This window comes from Suncus etruscus, chromosome 7, assembly GCF_024139225.1.
Source record: "Suncus etruscus isolate mSunEtr1 chromosome 7, mSunEtr1.pri.cur, whole genome shotgun sequence".
NCBI lineage: Eukaryota > Metazoa > Chordata > Mammalia > Eulipotyphla > Soricidae > Suncus > Suncus etruscus.
The window spans coordinates 129,435,024-129,457,080 of NC_064854.1; the positions used below are offsets into that span (position 1 = coordinate 129,435,024).

The 22,057-nt window shown below is 38.3% G+C and overlaps 1 protein-coding gene and 1 non-coding gene across 4 annotated transcripts in view; both read right to left on the minus strand.

Annotated features, from left to right (window-relative positions):
* The window catches only part of ERC2 (ELKS/RAB6-interacting/CAST family member 2), a 1,176,444-nt gene that overhangs the window by 1,091,776 nt on the left and 62,611 nt on the right, over positions 1-22,057 (minus strand). The window lies entirely within an intron of this gene.
* On the minus strand, positions 17,075-17,181 carry LOC126015272 (U6 spliceosomal RNA). Its single transcript, XR_007498155.1, has one exon. It is a non-coding gene; the product is annotated as a U6 spliceosomal RNA (small nuclear RNA).

The following is a 22,057-nucleotide window of genomic DNA, read 5'->3' on the forward strand; positions in this document are numbered from 1 at the left end:
TAGTCAACATTGATCTAAAATAATAATTGACTGACCTCACAAAGGCCAACAGAAAAATACAAAAATTATCTTTAAGGCTGGAGAGATGGCACAGCAGGTAAGACACTTGCCTGGCACATGGCTCACCCAAATTCTACCCCATATTGTCCCCCAAATTTTACTGGAAATGATGCCTGGGTAAGCCCTGAGCATCACCAGGTGTGATCCAAAGATAAAGATATCAAAAAATTCTCTTTAAGTCTGGATATCTTCCATTGAAAAAAAGCCCTTGCTATGGCATCATAACCCAACAAGAAAAAAGTCTTCTTGCATTATTTAAAAACCACATTTTCCCCTCTACCCGCCTAGGAGCATGGGGTACATCTCTGCTGCATTTCTATCAGAATGGTAATGAGCATAGCTGAGAAATGCCATCCACAGCAAAAGTAAGATTAACTTTAACTTGTAAAATTTCTCCTGGGAAATACTGTCTCCTGACTCCACCAAGTCAATTCATTGTGTCACCCCAGCAGACAAATCATCTCTCCAGCAGCATCTCACCTGGACAAAAATCCAACCTATCACACTGGACTCCTGCCTGCCTTTGCCTATCCATGCAGAACTCCATTCAAATTATACTCAAATCATAACAGCACTGATTTGTTTTGCCAGCAAGACACTCTTCATTTTCCTGAAAAATTTTAGTAGCTTAGCAATGCAGTATGTTTTATCCAATAATTTCTTCCAATTTTTCCCACTTATATCTTTTTTGCTCAAGAAATATTTACATGTAGACACAGAAGGGATCACTTATACTAGCAGCGGGGCGGGGGGGAGAGGAAGGGCAATATGAGATGCATGCTGGGAACAGGGGTGGAGGGAGGACAACATTGGTGGTGGGATTCAAATTCACTAAGTACTTAAAATACTATTGTGAATGATTTGTAATACACTTTGGTCAAAATAAAAATTATTAAAAAAATAAAAATAAATTAAAAAATGGAAAAAAGAAACAAAAGAAATGTTTAATTGAAGGGGGTATATAAAATAGGCATACAAAATCAAACATTTGCTGATAATAAATCATCCAAGCTTGATTTTGGAGACATAGTTGGGAGTTAATTTCTGGATTCAACACCAACTCTGCCACAAAGTGTAACCTTGGACAAGTGATCTCCCTCTTGATCTCCCTGGCTTGGCTTGAGTTTAAAATGACAATAATATTAGAACCTACTTCACAGGGTTAACAGATGGATTAAGTTAAGCCCTTGGATGCAGTATTTGAAATATTATTATTTCATTTAGGGTACTTGTAAGATGTGCTTTTCTAGATAGGCTGATCATTTTTATACTCATCAAGAGAACAGACTGTAGTCAAGTGGATGTGCTAAATGAGAAAGGGATTCACAGACTCACATGCTGCCTGAGAATGGCAGGAAACCAGATCTTCTTTAGAGACCCCTTCCCCAGCCCCTTCCCTGTTATATTTTACATTTGATGGGTATTGGGAGAATTCTGATCCTGCTCTCCTGGACTTCTGCATGGCTTTCTACTGGAGAGAAAGAAAGGAGAAAGAGCCCACCTTAAAGAGTTCTTCACAGAAGGTAAATACAAGTACAAGAGTTCCCTTCCCTAATTCAAATTTCATGCTCAAGTGAAATTCCAACACAGACGACTGTCCATCAAAAACAAAATACATCACTGCTGTGTTTCTTATTCATGTTCTACATAGAAAAAATAACTGGGTCTATAATGATTTTCACAAGCTGGAAAGGGGACAGAAAGGGTATCCAACAATGTTTAAGGTCTTCCTCAGCCATTAACTTATTAGTATGCACAGTCACCTTTTTTAATTAATTATTATATTTTTATCTCTTAGCTTTTAAATCTGGGATCCCACCTTTTTCATAGGACTTTGGGACATGGGTTACTTAATTTTACCACATATTTTAGCATTTCATTATGAAATTAAGAGGAAAGGAATAAAGAAAGGGTAGGGACCAGGAGTCAAGGATACAAGGAGTCAAGGTCTCGGATACATTGGTAGGGAAATATATAAGGACAGAACTAAATATTCAAGCTAAAGTCAATGATAATAGAATCAAGGGACCTAAACTTGAACAATCTAAACTCAAAGGCGCCTGTGACATTGGCAGGCCAGGGGGCAAAGGGTGATGGGAAAGGATGCACCCTGGGGCCATGGGTGGAAGGAGGTTGACACTGGTGATGGGAAGGGCCCTGACTCATTGTAGATGAAGGGCTCTGTAGATCACAATTGTTTCAATAAAATAAAATTTAAAATAAAAAAACATATTAGTGTGAACAGAGTTGGCTCTCAATCCTTACTTGATAAATTGTCAAAATCTTTTGCTTTTTATATTATATTATAAATGACTGTAGCATGATTTAATTTGCACTGTTATATTTTATTTGCATTTACAATAGAATTATCTAAAGCTAACAATAAAGTTTAGCACCCTGGAACAAACATAATGAACCAAAAAGTCCTTAAAAAACATATGTCTTACTTTGACAACCAACACGATGCAAAGTTTTTTAACTCATTCTTAGGGATAGACCAAAATCTACCACTTCAGAGTTATTATATCTGAAACATTAAGCATATATGATATATATATCATCTATAATTTGTTACCCTTACAACATACATATACTTAACTACCAAGAAAATCCTGGTACAAGTCTCCTACTTCTCAGTACAAACTTTGTAACACCAACTTAAAGATATGTCTCATCACCAATAGCTCATTTAATTCACTAATTTCCAGGAACGATTTACTTCCTAATATACATGTACATTTAGTATTAAATGTATGTTGCAAGTCAGCCCCTGAAGAGGTTGACTGATGGAGGGATGGAGGATGAGGCCTTTCCCCTCCAACTCGGAGCACGCATCTGCCACCCCGTCCAGCCGAAGGTTCTTAGGTTAAACAGCAGATAAACAGCTCGCAGACAGTCAGGCTTGTGGAACTATTAGCTTTATTCGGTGGACAAGACTGAAGTCCAAAGTCTTCAGCCTTAGTTCCAGCAAAAAGCCTCTCGCCTTTCACAGACCCTTGTTTTTATCCCCCAGAATCAGGTACCACTCAATGGTGGGATCAGAATCAGGTACCACCCTAGGGTGGGGGCAGAATGCCAGGTCACACCCTAGGGTAGGGCATAATCACCGTACAGGTTAGGGTCAGTAACATAATAATCCCATAAAATATTTACATATACAACAATTTCCCCATTTGTTTTTAGTAAACAAACAATATTGTCTATAATTTTTTAAAGGAAAAACTAGTCAATAATAAAAGAGCGGCTGTTTGCATAAGTGTATCACAGGAAAATGTAAAGAAAAACTTCTAACTTAAACACAGGGTGTCTAAAACCAGAAACATGTATCAAGGAATCAACTACAAGCTCCTGAGAAGATAAATCTAAGACGTACATAGATCCTTCGAAGAGATGCCAGAAAGGTTGTGTAGCAGGTGAGAAGAAGCACCTTTTCTTTATTTGTTGTTGTTGTTGTTGTTGGTTTTTGGGTCACACCTGGCAGTGCTCAGGAGTTACTCCATGCTCAGAAATTGCTCCTGGTAGATACCTGGATTCAAACCAATGACCTTCTGATGTGAGGCAAATGACTTATCTTCATGCTATCTCTCCGAACCCATTTTCATTCAAGTCCAGGTAGACCAGAAAGCCCATCTTTGAGGTCATTAAATTAGGCCCTTATTTTGGAGGAAGAAGCATATACCCCCTGCACAGTGGGGGCCACTGCAATGATGATCAATAGGCTTCTGAATTTAATCCAAGTTCTTAATCCAAGCTGAAGTTCATATGATGTTTGAAATTGATGTACCAATAAGGTCGATTATTTATAGATGGGAGCTTAAGTCACAAACCAAAGCAAAATGTTTAAGACAGAGACCCTCCCTATGTAAATAAACAACTTGAGGGCTCATCCAAAATGGATGGAAGCTCCAATAAATCTAGTATTTTGCCTATGATGCACCCACGCAAAAAGCCCTGAGATTCTTTTTCAAGGACAATTCAAATCTATACTACAGTGTCTCACATGCCACCAAAAGTCTGAGGTTTATGAGACATTTGTTCATTTGTCTCTGGCTGTTACATCTACAGATAAATGTACATTACAAGAATGCCTCTCTGAATTTTTTAAAGAAGAAGAGTTAAGGGATGACTACAAAGTTCTGTGCAACAGCTGCAAAACTAGAAGGGATTTTTTCAAAGAAAAATATTTATGGAAACTGCCACCAGTACTTATAATACACTTGAAACATTTTGCTTTTGATGGCAAACAAATAAAAAATTGCACACTTATGTAGATTTTGCTTTATAAGACCTCATCCTCCATCCCTCCATCAGTCAACCTCTTCAGGGGCTGACTTGCAACACTGTAAGGTTATGTTTTACCTAAATACAACTTGCAGGAATAAGGAATTAAAATGTGCACAATTCAGGTCCATTTCAAGGGGAAATTCCAAAATTCTCATTGGTTTGACAGAGAGCATAAGATTTCACAAAATAATAAAAGTTTTAATTTTTTGAGGAGGAAAATTTATTTACTGAATTTCTAAATTTGAGCAATTTTTAAATTTGGTTGTCAGGTGTATTTTCCAACTTTCCATTTCAAATATTTACTTATTTCTACTGGTTTGGAGACTCCTTGGAAACTTTTATATTATTTCACATGAATATTTCAGTGGAAATATTCAGTGGAATATTTCTAAGGAAAAAAGCAGTGAATTTTCATCTTTTATTTCTTTTTAGATAATGAGTACCTAGGTATCAATATGTTTTAGAATTCAATCAAACTTCAAATAAATGTCAAATCATAACATGTTTAGTTCTAAAAGTTTCTAAATATTCTAAATTCTAGATTCTAAATATTTCCTTAATCTCATGAATTTAGAGATCTGATTCTCCAGAGAGAATAGGTAATTTAAAGAGTGAGAATTGTTTTATGCTTTCATAGAAGTACAATAGTACATTACATAAAGAATTCACTTGGGTCCACTATGATTTACATAAATAAATACCACTTCAGAAATTTCTCTAGAGGAGCATAAACAGATGTAGGATTGATAAAGTGGATGAGACCGTCAAGAAATTCCAGGGGGCCGGGCAGTGGCGCTAGAGGTAAGGTGCCTGCCTTGCCTGCGCTAGCCTAGGACAGACCGCAGTTCGATCCCCCGGCATCCCATATGGTCCCTCAAGCCAGGAGCGACTTCTGAGCGCATAGCCAGGAGTAACCCCTGAGCGTCACTGGGTGTGGCCCAAAAACCAAAAAAAAAAAAAAAAAAAAAAGAAATTCCAGAAAGATATTCAAGTTGCAGCTTGGAATAGCTGGTTATAGACAGAGGAAAGAGTAGTTAACTTTGATCTTGGTCTTCCTAATAACTGGAATAAATAAATTTTATCTTGGCTTTCCTAAGGAGATATGGAATAAGGAGAGCTATCGATTATGTGTTATGGAGTTTACAAGCCTGGAAAGGGGAAGCCGCTGAACTCTGCTGGAACTCAGATGCCAGCACCCCTATCTGCTTGTCTTCTGTGCTGTGCTCCATTTTTGGCCTGATTTCATCCTGTGTGTGGCTTATCTGAGAACAGCTCGCCTTCCCTGGAGGTGAGTTTACAAGCCCAGAAAGGGTGGAGCCAGAAGAGCAGGGCCGCTCTGCTTCGATTCCCGGCCATACACATCATTTACTCAATGAATACAACCACAACACGTAGAAAAACCCATAATACAAGTGTGACAATGGAGAAACAATGCAGGCCAGCACCAGACATGGAGAATGATGATGGCAACTCTGATGACTTGAACATGACCAAACAACTAGTCAATCTCTCAGATAAGGAGCGTAGAGTCACAATATGGAAGATGTTCAAAGAACTCAAAGAAAGTATAGAAAAGAACACTAAAAAGAATCAAGAGAATATGAAGATAGAAATCAGAAAACTCCAAACTGAAATTTCAGGTCAAATAACAGGTCTGAAAAACTCAGTAGATGAATTGAAGAAAAGCATGGTTGAGCTTTCCCACAGGTTAACAGCAGCTGAGGATAGAATTAGTACACTGGAAGATGAGATGAATAACAATTGCATACAGCAGAAGAAATTGGGAAAAAGCCTTAAAGCAAATGATCAAACAATGAAAAAATTACTCAAAAAATGGGAACAGATGAAAATAGAAGTCTATGATAAGCTCAACAGAAACAACTTAAGAATAATTGGAGTCCCAGAGACCCAGGAAGAAAATCTACAGGAAGAATCAATGGTCAAGAACATCATTAAAGAGAAACTACCAGAGCTAATGAAAACATGTGAACAAGTCCTGCATGCCCAAAGAGTACCAAATAAAAGAGACCCCAGAAAAAACACCCCAAGACACATCCTAGTCACAATGACAAATCCCACAGATAGAGACAGAATTCTGACAGCAACAAGATCGAAAAGAGAACTTACATTCAAGGGAACATCCTTGAGATTTACTGCAGATCTGCCATCGAAAACACTCAAGGCCAGAAGGCAGTGGTGGAACATAGTGACAAAACTCAATTAAATAAATGCTTCACCTAGAATACTGCACCCAGCAAAACTCACTTTCAGGTTTGAAGGAACAATACATGGTTTCACAGACAAACAACAGCTGAGAAACTTTACAAACTCAAAACCATTCTTAAAAGAAAAACTGAACGGCCTACTTTAAGACAAAACTGACCAACAGACACACCAAACTTCAATATAAAGATGGCACTAACTCCCAGGAAAATTATTTCTCTCAATATCAGTGGACTAAATGCACCAGTTAAGAGACACAGAGTGGCTAAATGGATCAAAAACCTCAATCTAACCTTCTGCTGCCTACAAGAAACACACCTGAATAGTCAGAACAAACATAGACTCAAAATAAAAGGCTGGAGGAAAATCATCCAAGCAAACAACACTCATAAAAAAATCTGGAGTGGCCATATTAATATCAGATGATGCAAACTTTATACTTGGGAAAATTGGAAGGAACAAAGATGGACATTTTGTATTAATCAAGGGATGTACTTACAGCAGGAAGAAATCACTCTCCTAAACATATATGCACCGAATGACAAATCTGAAAAATAATATCAATAACAACACAATAATTGTGGGAGACCTCAACATGGCATTGACAACACTTGACAGGTCTACCAGACTGAAACCCAACAAGAATATACTAGACCTGAAAAGAGAAATGAAAGAAAGAGGCCTAGTAGATATATACAGGACACTCCACCCCCAGAAGACCAGTTACACATTCTCTCTAATGCACATGGGACATTCTCCAGGATAGACTACATGCTAGCACATAAAACATACCTCCATAATATCAAGAGGATAGAAATTTTGCAGGCTACCTTCACTGATCACAAGGCCCTGAAATTATATGTGAACTACAAAGGGACACAGAAGAAAAACTTTAATACCTGGAAGTTAAACAGCCTAATACTGAATAACCAGTGGGTCCGAGATAAAATCAAACAGGAAATCAAAACCTTCCTAGAAACAAATGACAATGGAGACATAAACTATCAGAACCTTTGGGACACAGCAAAAGCGGTACTGAGAGGAAAATTTATAGCTTTGCAAGCACACATCAGGAAAGAAGAAGGGGCATACCTGAATAGTTTAATGACAAAGTTCATAGAATTAGAAAGTACTCAACAAAAGGACCCAAAAATAGAAAGACAGAAGGAAATAACAAAGCTGAGAGCAGAAATCAATGAAGTGGAAACCTGAAAAACAATCCAAAAGATCAATAAAAGCAGAAGTTGGTTCTTTGAAAAAATAAACAGGATTGATAGACCACTGGCAAAGCTAACAAAGAAAGAGAAAGAGAGAGAGAGAGAGAGAGAGAGAGAGAGAGAGAGAGAGAGAGAGAGAGAGAGAAACTTGATAAATCATATTAGGAAAGAAAAAGGAGAGATCACTACTGATATGGTAGAGATCCAAAGGGTAATCAGAAACTACTTTGAGAAACTCTATGCCAATGAAAATGAAAACCTGGAAGAAATGGATAAATTTTTGGACTCATAATCTTCCACGGTTGAACGAAGAGGATGTAGCATATCTAAACACACCCATCACTATTGAGGAAATTAAGACAGTAATCAAATGTCTGCCCAAAAAACAAAAGTCCAGGTCCACATGGATTTACTAATGAATTCTTTCAAACTTTCCAAGAGGAACTTCTACCTATCCTGGCAAGACTCTTTCATGAAATCGAAAAAACAGGAACACTTCCAAATAGCTTATATGAAGCCAACATCACCTTGATATATAAACCAGACAGAGATGCTACCAAAAAATAAAACTACAGACCAGTATCGCTGATGAAAAGAGATGCAAAGATCCTCAACAAAATCCTGGCAAATAGAATTCAAGGCCTCATTAAGAAGATCATCCACTACGATCAAGTAGGTTTCATCCCAGGAATGCAAGGCTGGTTTAACATTCATAAATCTATCAACATAATACACAACATCAATAACAAGAAAAATAGAAATCACATGATCATATCAATAGATGCAGAGAAAGCATTTGATAAGGTCCAACACCCATTCTTGATCAAAACTCTCAGTAAGATGGGAATGGAAGGAACCTTTCTCAATCTAGTTAAGGCCATCTACCACAAGCCAGTGGCAAATATTATCCTCAATGGAGAAAAACTAAAAGCCTTCCTTCTAAATTCTGGCACAAGATAAGGCTGTCCTCTCTCACCACTCCTATTCAACATAGCACTGGAAGTACTTGCTATAGCGATTAGGCAAGAAAAAGATATCAAGGGAATCCAGATAGGAAAGGAAGAAGTCAAGCTCTCACTGTTTGCAGATGACATGATACTCTACTTAGAAAACCCTAAAGACTCTACCAAAAAGCTTCTGGAAACAATAGACTCATTTAGCAAGGTGTCAGGCTACAAAATTAACACACAAAATTCAAAGGCCTTTCTATACACCAAAAGTAATAAGAAAGAAATGGACATTAAGAAAACAACTCCACTCACAATAGTGCCACACAAACTCAAATATCTTAGAATCAACTTGACTAAAAATGTGAAGGACCTATACAAAGAAAACTATAAGACTCTGCTCCAAGAAATAAGAGAGGACATGTGGAAATGAAGCACATACCTGCTCATGGATTGGCAGAATTAACATCATCAAAATGGCAATACTCCCCAAAGCATTGTACAGATTTAATGCGATCTCTCTAAAGATACCCATAACATTCTTCAAAGAAGTGGATCAGGCACTTTTGAAATTCGTTTGGAACAATAAACACCCTAGAATAGCTAAAGCAATCATTGGGAAAAAGAATATGGGAGGAATTACTTTCCCCAACTTTAAACTGTACTACAAAGCAATAGTTATCAAAACAGCATGGTATTGGAATAAGAACAGGCCCTCAGATCAGTGGAATAGGCTTGAATACTCAGAAAATTTTCCACAGACATACAATCACCTAATTTTTGATAAAGGAGCAAGAAATCCTAAATGGAGCAAAGAAAGCCTCTTCAACAAGTGGTGTTGGCAGAACTGGCTAGCCACTTGCAAAAAATTGAACTTAGACCCCCAGCTAACATCATGTACGAAGGTAAAATCCAAATGGATGAAAGACCTCAATATCAGACCCGAAACCATAAGATACATAGAATAGATAAAACACTCCAGAACATTGAGACTAAAGGCATCTTCAAAGAGGAAATTGCACTCTCCAAGCAAGTGAAAGCAGAGATTGACAGAAGGGAATATATTAAGCTGAGAAGCTTCTGCACCTCAAAAGAAATAGCGCCCAGGATACAAGAGCCACCCACTGAGTGGGAAAAAATATTCACCCAATACCCATCAAATAAGGGGCTAATCTCCAAAATATACAAGGCACTGACAGAAATTTACAAGAAAAAAACATCTAATCCCATCAAAAATTGGGGAGAAGAAATGGACAGACACTTTGACAAAGAAGAAATGCAAATGGCCAGAAGACACATGAAAAAATGCTCCATGTCACTAATCATCAGGGAGATGCAAATCAAAACAACTATGAGGTACCACCTCACACCACAGAGATTGGCACACATCACAAAGAATGAGAATAAACAGTGTTGGCGGGGATGTGGAGAGAAAGGAACTCTTATCCACTGCTGGTGGGAATGCTGTCTAGTTCAACCTTTATGGAAAGCAATATGGAGATTCCTCCAAAAACTGGAAATTGAGCTCCCATATGATCCAGTAATACCACTTTTAAGAATATACCCTAGGAACACAAAAATACAATACAAAAATCCCTTCCTTACACCTATAATCATTGCAGCACTATTTACCATAGCAAGACTCTGGAAACAACCAAGATGCCCTTCAACAGACGAATGGCTAAAGAAACTGTGGTACATATACACAATGGAATATTATGCAGCTGTCAGGAGAGATGAAGTCATGAAATTTTCCTATACATGGATGTACACGGAATCTATTATGCTGAGTGAAATAAGTCAGAGAGAGAGAAAGACACAGAATGGTCTCACTCATCTATGGGTTTTAAGAAAAATGAAAAACATTTTTTCAATAATAACTTTCAGACATAAAAGAGAAAAGAGTTGGAAGTTACAGCTCTCCTCATGAAGCTCACCACAAACAAGGATGAGTTTATTTAGAGAAATAAGTATGTTTTGAACTATCCTAATAATGAGAATGTACGAGGGAAATAGAAAGCCTGTCTAGAGTACAGGCGGGGATTGGGTGGGGAGGAGGGAAATTTGGGATTGGTGATGGGAATGTTGTACTGGTGATGGGTGGTGTTCTTTACATGACTGAAATCCAAACACAATCATGTATGTAATAAAGTTGTTTAAATAAAAAAAATTTAAAAAGTATGTGTTATACAGACGTATTTCTCAGCAATGACTATTCTTTCCCTCTTACCACGTACTTACAGTGAGACCATCTCATGTTTCCCTTTACCACTACTGATTGGATCAAAAACAGACTCTGGATTCAAGAGAGTGAGTCATATTTTTGGTTCATTTAATCTGAAATTGAACAGAGCAATTCCAGGCAATCTCTATGAAGCCCTTGAAAGGAGAAGGTGTGTGTGTGTGTGTGTGTGTGTGTGTGTGTGTGTGTGTGTGTGTGTGTGTTTCTTGAATGGCCACATTTTCACAGGAGAGGAAGGAAGGGAGAGAAAGGCACAGAAAAACAGAGAGAAAAGGGGAAAAGGAAAAAAGAGGGAGGGGAGAGGAGAGAGAAATAAATAAAAGAGAGAGGGGAAAGATGGAAGGTTGTTATTATTCCTAATCACTTTCCAATTAATTTGATTCCAGTCCTCCAAACACCTGGCATCTCTACTACACTTAGTACTGAGAGTAATGCTTACATGTTCTTAGTAAATCCTCTTTTATACCCCCTTTAACGAGCTTAAATCGATTTCTGTTACTTACAACTATATTTTCCCTTTCATGAAAAGTAATTGAGTTCATAAATAAATGAACCTGATTCTCAAAGAGATTCAGAAAAGGTTTCATAGAAGAAAGCTAGTATAAAATGTACAAATTTGGAAGAAGTCAAGCTCTCACTGTTTGCAGATGACATGATACTCTACTTAGAAAACCCTAAAGACTCTACCAAAAAGCTTCTAGAAATAATGGACTCATATAGCAAGGTGGCAGGGTACAAAATTAACACACAAAAATCAATGGCCTTTCTATACACCAATAGTAATAAGGATGAAATGACATTAAGAAAACAACCCCATTCACAATAGTGCCACACAAACTCAAATATCTTGGAATCAACTTGACTAAAAATGTGAAGGACCTATACAAAGAAAACTATAAAACTCTGCTCCAAGAAATAAGAGAGGGCACACAGAAATGAAGCACATACCCTGCTCATGGATTAGCAGGATTAACATCATCAAAATGGCAATACTCCCCAAGACATTATACAGATTTAATATGATCCCTCTAAAGATACCCATAACATTCTTCAAAGAAGTGGATCAGGCACTTTTGAAATTTGTTTGGAACAATAAACACCCTAAAATAGCTAAAGCAATCATTGGAAAAAAGAATATGGGAGGAATTACTTTCCCCAACTTTAAACTGTACTACAAAGCAATAGTTATCAAAACAGCATGGTATTGGAATAAGGACAGGCCCTCAGATTAGTGGAATAGGCTTGACAACTCAGAGAATGTTCCACAGACATACAATCACCTAATTTTTGATAAAGGAGCAAGAAATCCTAAATGGAGCAAAGAAAGCCTCTTCAACAAGTGGTGTTGGCAGAACTGGCTAGCCACTTGCAAAAAATTGAACTTAAACCCCCAGCTAGCATCATGTATGAAGGTAAAATCTAAATGGATGAAAGACCTCAATATCAAACCCTAAACCATAAGATATATAGAACAACACATAGACAAAACACTCCAGGACATTGAGACTACAGGCAACTCCAAGGAGGAAACTGCACTCTCCAAGCAAGTGAAAGCAGAGATTAACAGATGGGAATATATTAAACTGAGAAGCTTCTGCACCTCAAAGGAAATAGCGCCCAGGATACAAGAGCCACCCACTGAGTGGGAGAAACTATTCACCCAATACCCATCAAATAAGGGGCTAATCTCCAAAATATACAAGGCACTGACAGAAATTTACAAGAAAAAAACATCTAATCCCATCAAAAAATGGGGAGAAGAAATGGACAGACACTTTGACAAAGAAGAAATGCAAATGGCCAGAAGACACATGAAAAAATGCTCCACGTCACTAATCATCAGGGAGATGCAAATCAAAACAACTATGAGGTACCACCTCACACCACAGAGATTGGCACACATCACAAAGAATCAGAACAAGCAGTGTTGGTGGGGATGTGGAGAGAAAGGAACTCTTATCCACTGCTGGTGGGAATGCTGTCTAGTTCAACCTTTCTGGAAAGCAATATGGAGATTCCTCCAAAAACTGGAAATCAAGCTCCCACATGATCCAGTTATACCACTCCTAGGGATATACCCTAGGAACACAAAAATACAATACAAAAACCCCTTCCTTACACCTATATTCATTGCAGCACTACTTACCATAGCAAGACTCTGGAAACAACCAAGATGCCCTTCAACAGATGAATGGCTAAAGAAACGTGGTATATATACACAATGGAATACTATGCAGCCATCAGGAGAGATGAAGTCATGAAATTTTCCTATACATGGATGTACACGAAATCAATTATGCTGAGTGAAGTAAGTCAGAGAGAGAGAGAAAGAAGCAGAATGGTCTCACTCATCTATGGGTTTTAAGAAAAATGAAAGACTTTCTTGCAATAATTCAGACATAAAAGAGAAAAGAGCTGGAAGTTGCAGCTCCCCTCATGAAGCTCACCACAAACAGGGGTGAGTTTAATTAGAGAAATAACTATGTTTTGAACTATCCTAATAATGAGAATGTACGAGGGAAATAGAAAGCCTGTCTAGAGTGCAGGCGGGGGTCGGGTGGGGAGCAGGGAGACTTGGGACATTGGTGATGGAAACACTGCACTGGTGATGGGTGGTGTTCTTTACATGACTGAAACCCAAACACAGTCATGTATGTAATCAAGGTGTTTAAATAAAATATAAAAAAATGTACAAATTTGAAATTTTGGGGCCTAGGAGGAAAAGATCTGACTTCAGACACCGGTTAATATAAGACAAGCTGACCATGACAGTGATATCAAAGTCCAGGGAGAGAACTCAAGGGGTTGGAGCTGAAAACCCAGTTCAATCTCTGGCATCATATTAACCACCAGCCCAAATCCCCATGTAGCTGCTCAGGAGCTACTGAATGTGGTTCAATCCCCAGATCCCCACATACAGATATTTTTTAAGTTCCTATAAATGAAGGCAAGTTCAAGAAAATCTTATTGGATAGGGCCAGAAAGATAAGTCGCTGGATAGCGTGTTTGCCTTGCGCTCAGCTTTGATCCCTGGAACCAATGATAGCTTGTCCCCCACCTCTACCCTCAACCTAAGACTGCCAGGAGTGAGCCCTGAGCACCAGTCAAGAGTTAAGCACCACTGGGTGGGACCAAAAAATAATAAAGAAAATACTTACTAGATGAATGTATCCTCATTGTGGCCTAATGACCCATAAGAGTTTCCCAACCCTGAATCTCTGCTCTTATGGGCCAACACATTTTTAAGAGTCATTAGTACATAAAAGGACCTGCTGAGCCTTTAATGAGCATCCCAAGAGAGAATCTCTAATTCCTCTACCACCTGTGCCTTTACTTTTCCAGGCAGTCCTGGTCCCTCTTCCTTCTATCCTTCTGAATGACTTTCCAAGGGAAGAGAGATTCCTTTGATTTTGTCTGCCAGTTAAACCTCCAGGTGAGCCACTTAATTTCCCTGTACCTGGACTGGAACATAGTAGATGTCCAAAATGGCTCACTGTAGGTCTAGAACAATAGCACAGTGGTAGGGACTGGAACATAGTAGATGTCCAAAATGGCTCACTGTAGGTCTAGAACAATAGCACAGTGGTAGGGAATTTTCCTTGCACACGGCTGCCCAGAATGGAGCTGGGTTGGATCCCCAGTGTCTCAAATGGTCCCCAGAACCAGGAGCAATTTCTGAATGCATAGCCAGCTGAGCGTCACCAGGTGTGGCTCAAAAAATTTTTTAAAAGTAAATAAAATAAAATGGTTCATAAACACCAATCAATAGTAAATAAATGAGGAATCCTTGCCTGATTTTCATTTTTTCTCTACAGATTGTTCTTACTAAAAACCAAAAATGGCTGTACAGTAAGTTTTTAGATACAATCAAATGTTAGCTTCATGGAACAACAGAGAAGAAACTGCACAGGCCAGCGTTCTCTTTTCCAGGTACTCTAGCTCTTGGCTGCACGCCCACCCTCTGCCTAAAACCCACTTCCCAAACTTTGGAAATGCTTTCTGCAGTTTTGAGAACCTGGCCTTTAGAGCAGCTTTAACTCTGTGTGTGTATGTGTGTGTGTGACAGAGAGAGAGAGAGAGAGAGAGAGAGAGAGAGAGAGAGAGAGAGAGAGAGAGAGAGAGAGAGAGAGAGAGAGAGAGAGAAGTATTTTACAATTTTCTATGTTCTGGCAACGCCAACTTTCTTATTGAGTCCAGATGCCAACTTGGGGGAGTGGGAATTTGCACACAGATGTCATGGGCTCTGAAACAACTTGCAAGAGCTCCACCTGCAACTAATTATAGAAACTAAAATTGCACACTGGCCAGAAGAAGCCAGGTTCAGAAGCCACCTCATCTGCTTTGGTCTATAAAATTACTGTTACTTTTCTCCTGTCAACATAGCCTCCCTTCATAAGATGCTCTAAGGATATTGTCTACAGGGAATTGTGCTGGGTAGTAAATGTTTCATGGGTGCCACCCTTCTCTCTTTTCTTGATTTCAATAAAGTCTTTAGCATTAGACTGAAGTAATATATTCAATTAAATATCCCAATTTAGTTTTATTTTCCTCTGAGTTTATTGTGTGCTTGTTGCTGCCCACTTGCCACTAAAGTGGTTCAAAGAAAAAAAAAAAAAAAACATTGGAAGATGGAAGTCATTTATCTCTCCCGAGATCCCACCCACAAGAATGCTTATTTCCCTCCCGTTAGCTAAGTCTTTCATTAAATTTTTAAATCTAGGAATAAAAATCTATAAGGCAACTAATGCAGTACACATGGCTAATCTAGGAGCAGACTGCAAAAGATTACTGAGGCCAAACCAGCTGACATCTGTGACAAAGATGTATGTATGCCTCCCTTCAAATCATTCTCCTACATCCTAGCAAACAGAAAAATCAACTGTTGGCTCTGTGCCATCACATGCATCATCAAAACACTTACTCATTAAAGGGATTTACAAATCCTGCTTTCAGTATAATCAGGATTTGCCTGAGTCTAGATCAAAGATTTTCCACCTTTCTAGAAAGGTAGACAGAAACTCAGATTCCCTAAAGAGCCAAATATGCCCATGCTAAGATGAAGAAGATAGGCTATATATATATATAATTTGGGGGTCATACCCTATGATGCACATGGGTTATTTCCAGTGCTCTTAGCAGTGCTTAGTGGACCATGCTGTACCAGGGACTGAACCCAGGACTCAAACATGAAAAGCACACATTCAGTCCTTGAGAAAAGATACACTTCAAATCAAAGCTAAAAATTAAAAATTTCATACACAGATATGACATATGAGTGATGTAATTTCCCTAGTCCCATGTAGGACTTAAAAATTTTGGAGAAGATAATACTTGAGTAGAATTTGAGTGCACTACAGTGGGTGCCCAATTCTGTCTTAGAGCATCCCATCTCATTGCCAACTCCTTTAAAGATTTTCCTCCTTGCAACTCTCATTCGTTGCTGGTGAGAATGCCATCTAGTCCAGCCTTTATGGAAAACAATATGGAGACTCCTCAAAAATGTGGAAATTGAGCTCCCATATGGATATACCCTAGGAACACAAAAACAAAATAGAAAATGCTTTCTGCACACCTATATTCATTGCAACACTATTTACAACAGCCAGAATCTGAAAACAACCCAGATGCCCAACAACAGATGAGTGGCTAAAGAAACTGTGGTACATATTCACAATGCAATATTATGCAGCCTTCAGGAAAAATGAAGTCATGAAATTTTCCTATATATGAATGGACATGGAAACTATTATGCTGAGTGAAATAAGTCAGAGGGAGAAAGATAGACACAGAAGTTTCAGAATTATTCAGAAGAATAATTCATCTCTGGAATTTAAGAAAAATAAAAGACAGTAGGGTAATAATACCCAGAGACAATAGAGATGAGGGTTAGAAGGACCGACCCACAATACGAAGCTTACCAAAAGAATGGTTTATCAAGTTAGGGAAATAACTATACTGAAAACTGTCATGACAATGACAGTGAGTGAGAGAAATAGAATGCCTGTCTCAAATACAGGCAGGATGTGGGGGAGGAGGAAGATGGGAGGTATTGGTGGTGGGAATGTTGTACTGGTAAAGGGAGGTATTTTTTTTTCTTTTTTTTTTTTATGGAACGCTTCACAAATTTGCGTGTCATCCTTGCACAGGGGCCATGCTAATCTTCCCTGTATCATTCCAATTTTAGTATACGTGCCGCCAAAGCAAGCACGAGGTGTTATTTTTTATATCCCAACCACAACATGTTTGTAATCATGCTGCTTAAATAAAGATATTTAAAAAAAAAAAAAAGATTTTTCTCCTTGCAATGTCTGCATTTTTAATGGGTCACTTGACATAGAAAAGCCTTCCTACAACTGAGTCCTCATCTGCCCCACACATTTACCAAGTCCTAGAGACAGAATATGACTGAGACCGTACTTATGCACTTCCACAAATTTTACAAATTTGTAAATTTGTAAATTAGTCTAAAGGACTAATAAAGTGTCCTTTTACACTTACACAGACTTTGGGTACATCTGTGTCACTTTATGGAGTAGGTGCCTATTTGAGTCAGTAAGTAGATTTCTTTATTTTAACATATACGGTTCTTTTTTGGGAGGCGGGGGGTTGGGTCACACCCGGCAGCGCTCAGGCATTACTCCTGGCTCTACACTCAGAAATTGGGGGACCATATGGGATGCCAGGATTTGAACCACCATCCTTCTGCATGGAAGGCAAATGCCTTAAGTCCATGATATCTCTCCAGCCCCACATATACGGTTCTTAAAGATTTCTAAAATACACCTGGAAAGGGGCTCCCAAGCAGTTCTCAAGGAACTCTGGGGTAGGGTGCAAGATTGGACCAACTGAGCAGCACTGTTCAGTGCTAGGTTTTACTGATGTTGTACTCCTTGGGCTGAGCAGTAAAACTCAAGTATTTATGTATTGATTTGGTAGTCCAGGGGCTCAGAGGTTACTCCTGGCTCCATGCTCAGGGATCACTGCTGTTGGTACTCAGGGCACCATATGCAATGACAGGAATGGAACTAGAGTTGACTTGTGCAGAGCCCCTTCACCCCTGTCATTCATATATTTCTGGCCCCAAGATATACCTTTTATGGCTTGTGACTATAAATTATTATTACAAATGTTAGTCATTAATTAATGATTGTCTATCAATGTTTTATCATTTATAAAGAAAATGAACTGCATGTAATCAGATGATCACCCAATAATGACTTTAAAATGAGTGTTTTTAATCTCTCACCTGACTAGAAATCTGAAGACAGGCTCTTGCTGGTACTTGTGCCACTGCTCAGAGATGGCAGAATCTCTGTCCTTGGTCTTCCTTCGTGATCATGATATGTCAGACAGAGCCAGACATAAAACTGAGATACTAGACCAGAAGAGGTCAGGGGCTCTTCTAGTGACTCATTCTTCTGATCAAGAAAGCAAAAGCTGTACTAGAACCTACTAGACTTTCATGTGCATTTTACTAAAAAGATACTGTACTTTTAATACCATGAGATGTTCTTTTCCCAAAAAAAAAATGCATCTTATGGAGCGAATGTTGTCTGCAGTGAAGCCAGAATGGGAGAGGAGGAGAGCATCTAAAAAGTAGGTGCATCTTATAAATCAAAAAGTACGATACTTGACGGAGAACCAGGAGGTGAGCATCCTTGGGACATTTGGGGAGGTCCAACCTGGGAAGCCCCCATTTATCACAATCAAAGTACTCCTTTAGCTTATGGAACTTGGGCTTGACTGCCTCATTTCCTGAGATGCTCCTGAAGAAGCCTTTGTGAGTGTGCCCTGAAGTCTAGGAATATTTGTAGTTTGTGACCGATAGGATCAATATTTAGTCATTCCATCCTCCTCCTTGTTTATTTTGAGTTTGCAATGCCAAGGATCATACTCAGGGGTTCATAGCCCCATCCCAGATCTCCCTCTTTGTTTTGGCAGATAAAACCTTTCCTCTGACACTACTGCCTTCAGGGTTGACTACGAAACATGCTTTAGGAAATAAAATGTCAGTGAACACGATACAAGCAAAGGCTGTAAATGCATTTATGTGGTTTGGCCGGACATCGAGTGGTTCTGCCTCCATGAGAAGATAAAGCTCTGAAGAGCTGCTATTCTAAGGAGAAAAAAATCATTTAAGACAAACTGAAATGAATTTTCAGCCTAGAATCTGGTGTTAGAGTCCATCCCCAACTAAGTCATCACCAATCAACAGGTAAGTAAGGGAGAAACAAATATTCTTCTTCCATTTTTAATAGTCAACAGTTACTTCAACCTTAAATGAGAAGAGAAAAGTTTAACAAATAGCAAACAATTACACAAATGTGTGAGGGGTTTTCCCCACTGATTTTTCTTTGCCCTTTTAACCTGTCTCAGTTGTAGACAAATGTTTAGCCCTGTATTGTCCTTGCTGTGTGGCCTACAAACTGGTTTTCAGGAGAAGTAGCTGTCAGTCAACTCTTTGGCTTAAGTTGAGCACATGGGATGAAATGAGAAATAAGTATGTTGCATACTTACATAGGATTCTTGGCCAACAAGATGAATCATTGCTCTATCAGATACTATGATCTGAATCAGATTTAGAATACTGTGGGCTATAGGAACAGTTAATCCCATGGTTCCAATCAATAATTTTATAACTATTCTTAACAGTTAACACATGTGACATACATAATATGTTTCTCTTCTTCCAAGAAAACAAGATATGGACAACCCACTGGAGTGACTACAGTCTTATATGGGAGAAAAGATAAAACAAATGTAAGACAAATTGCTGTCCAAATGAAGACGCAAAAATATGAAATGAGGCAGGTTCAGGAAACCACAATCAAAGTAGCAGAGAGTTTTTGGAGTAACAGTGGTGACCTTTGGATGGCCATTGAAAACATTTTGGGGACAGAGAGATAGAACATCAGATAAGGCACTTGCATGCGGCTGACCCAGGTTTGATGCCAGGACCTGAAATGGTTCCCCAAGCCCTTCCAGGAGATATCCAGGACCACAGAAGCAGAATAAGTCCTGAGCACAGTCAGATGTGACCAAAAAAAGAAATGAAAAGAAAATGTAATAGGTCTCAATATTTTTAAGTTATAGGCTCAAAGGAATCAAGCATATGTTGAAGCCAGTTCAAAAATTCCTCAAGCAAACAGTATTAATATTGATTTGAAGCAGATTATTTCCTATTTAATTAAGCCAGAAATAGAAATTAAAACATAATTATTTCTTAAGAGCTGTGACATTCCTTCACATTTACTTACACTTCTTAGGTTACATTTCTCAATGATCTCGTCCCACTTATGCAAACCCAAGATGGGTAAATATTATATCTAGTATAATCTGGTAGTGTGTGATGCAATTTATCATGCATAAAGATTCTTGGCTAGCTACTCAGAACTTGGGGAAATGTTTGTTTAAAGTGTTTTATATACACACAATTTAGGGAAAAACCTTTATATACCTAATGTTAATAACTTACAAAATATCTAAGAACATAAAAGTTAATTAATTTATATGCACTAAGCTGCCAGAAACAAATACTAATGAATTTTCTGAAAATTTATTCGTTACCAAGTTTCTCTTTGATTGCCATCATAAGTAAACAAAATAGAGCTGCTTAGATATGACAACTATATGATCTTCGAAGTAAACCTGGTCACTTTATGGTAGTTGAGTCTCCCACCCCTAATATCTACTCTTAACCCACAGGCAATTAAACAAATAAGAAGACTGTCTTTAGCACCACTTTACCATCTAAACTCAGTCTTTTCTCTCCACTCTATACCTATAATTTTGTGTTTATGTGTTAGGACCACACTGGCAGTGCAAACCCAACAGTGCACAGGAGTTAGTTCTAGCTCTGCACTCAAGAATTACTCCTGGCAGGCTCAGGAGAACCATATGAGATGGTATGCAATAGTATAGCAGGTAGGACATTTGCCTTGCATGTGGCTGACCCAGATTTGATCCCTGACACTCCATGTGGTCCCCTAAGCCTGCCAGGAGAGATTTCTGAATGCAGAGCCAGAAGTAATCTCTGAGTACCACCAGGTGTTCCCCCACAAAAAAAATGAAGAAACATATGAGATGAAAAGTATCAAATCCAGGTCCACTGCATATAAGACAAACTTTTGACCCACTATACTATCTCTCTGGTCCCTATACATACGATATTTTAAATTTTATTAAAAATATTTTCATTGAGTCACCATGAATTACAATAATCTATGTTCCAACACAATCCCATCACCAGTGTCTACTTTCCTCCAACAATATAAATACAACATTGAGAACATGGGCTGAGTATCCATGCCATTTTAAACTATGTTTACTCCAAAGATAATTCCAGCGTACTTTTGATCTAGTCAAGAAAAAGTATTATGAAGAAAAAATCCATAAGAATAACTCTGTATGAGTTAGAGAAATAACTACATTGAGAACTATCACAACAAAGAGAATGAATGAGGGAAGTAGAAAGCCTGTCAAGAATACAGGCAAGGGTGGGTGGGAGGAAGGAGGAAGGAGAATTAGGACTTTGGTGATGGGCATGTTTCACTGTTCTTTACATGACTGATACCCAACTACAATCATATTTGTAATCAAGGTTTTAAATAAAAATATTAATAAAATATTTAGGTGAGATAAAAAAAGAATAACTCTGTAGTGATGCATTCTAGTTAATACAAATCAGCCAATGATGTTAAATATTAGCAGTACAACTCTTAGCAACTCAAATTTATTCTCTATTTATACAAACCTAGCATGTCTCTCCTATTCAGCATAGCACTGAAGTACTTGCCACCACAATCAAGCAAGAAAAAAGATATCAAGGGCATCTATCTAGGAAAGGAAGAAGTCGAGCTCTCACTGTTTGCAGATGGCATGACACTATATTTAGAAAACCCTAAAGACTCTACCAAAAAGCTTTTAGAAACAATAGATTCATATAGCAAAGTGGCAGGCTATAAAATTAAGACAAAAAATTAATGGCCTTCTTATACACAAATAATGATAGAGAAGAAATAGACATTTTAAAAAAATCCTATTCGGAGTGAGTTGAGGGGCCAGACCTGTTTGCTGCCAGTCCC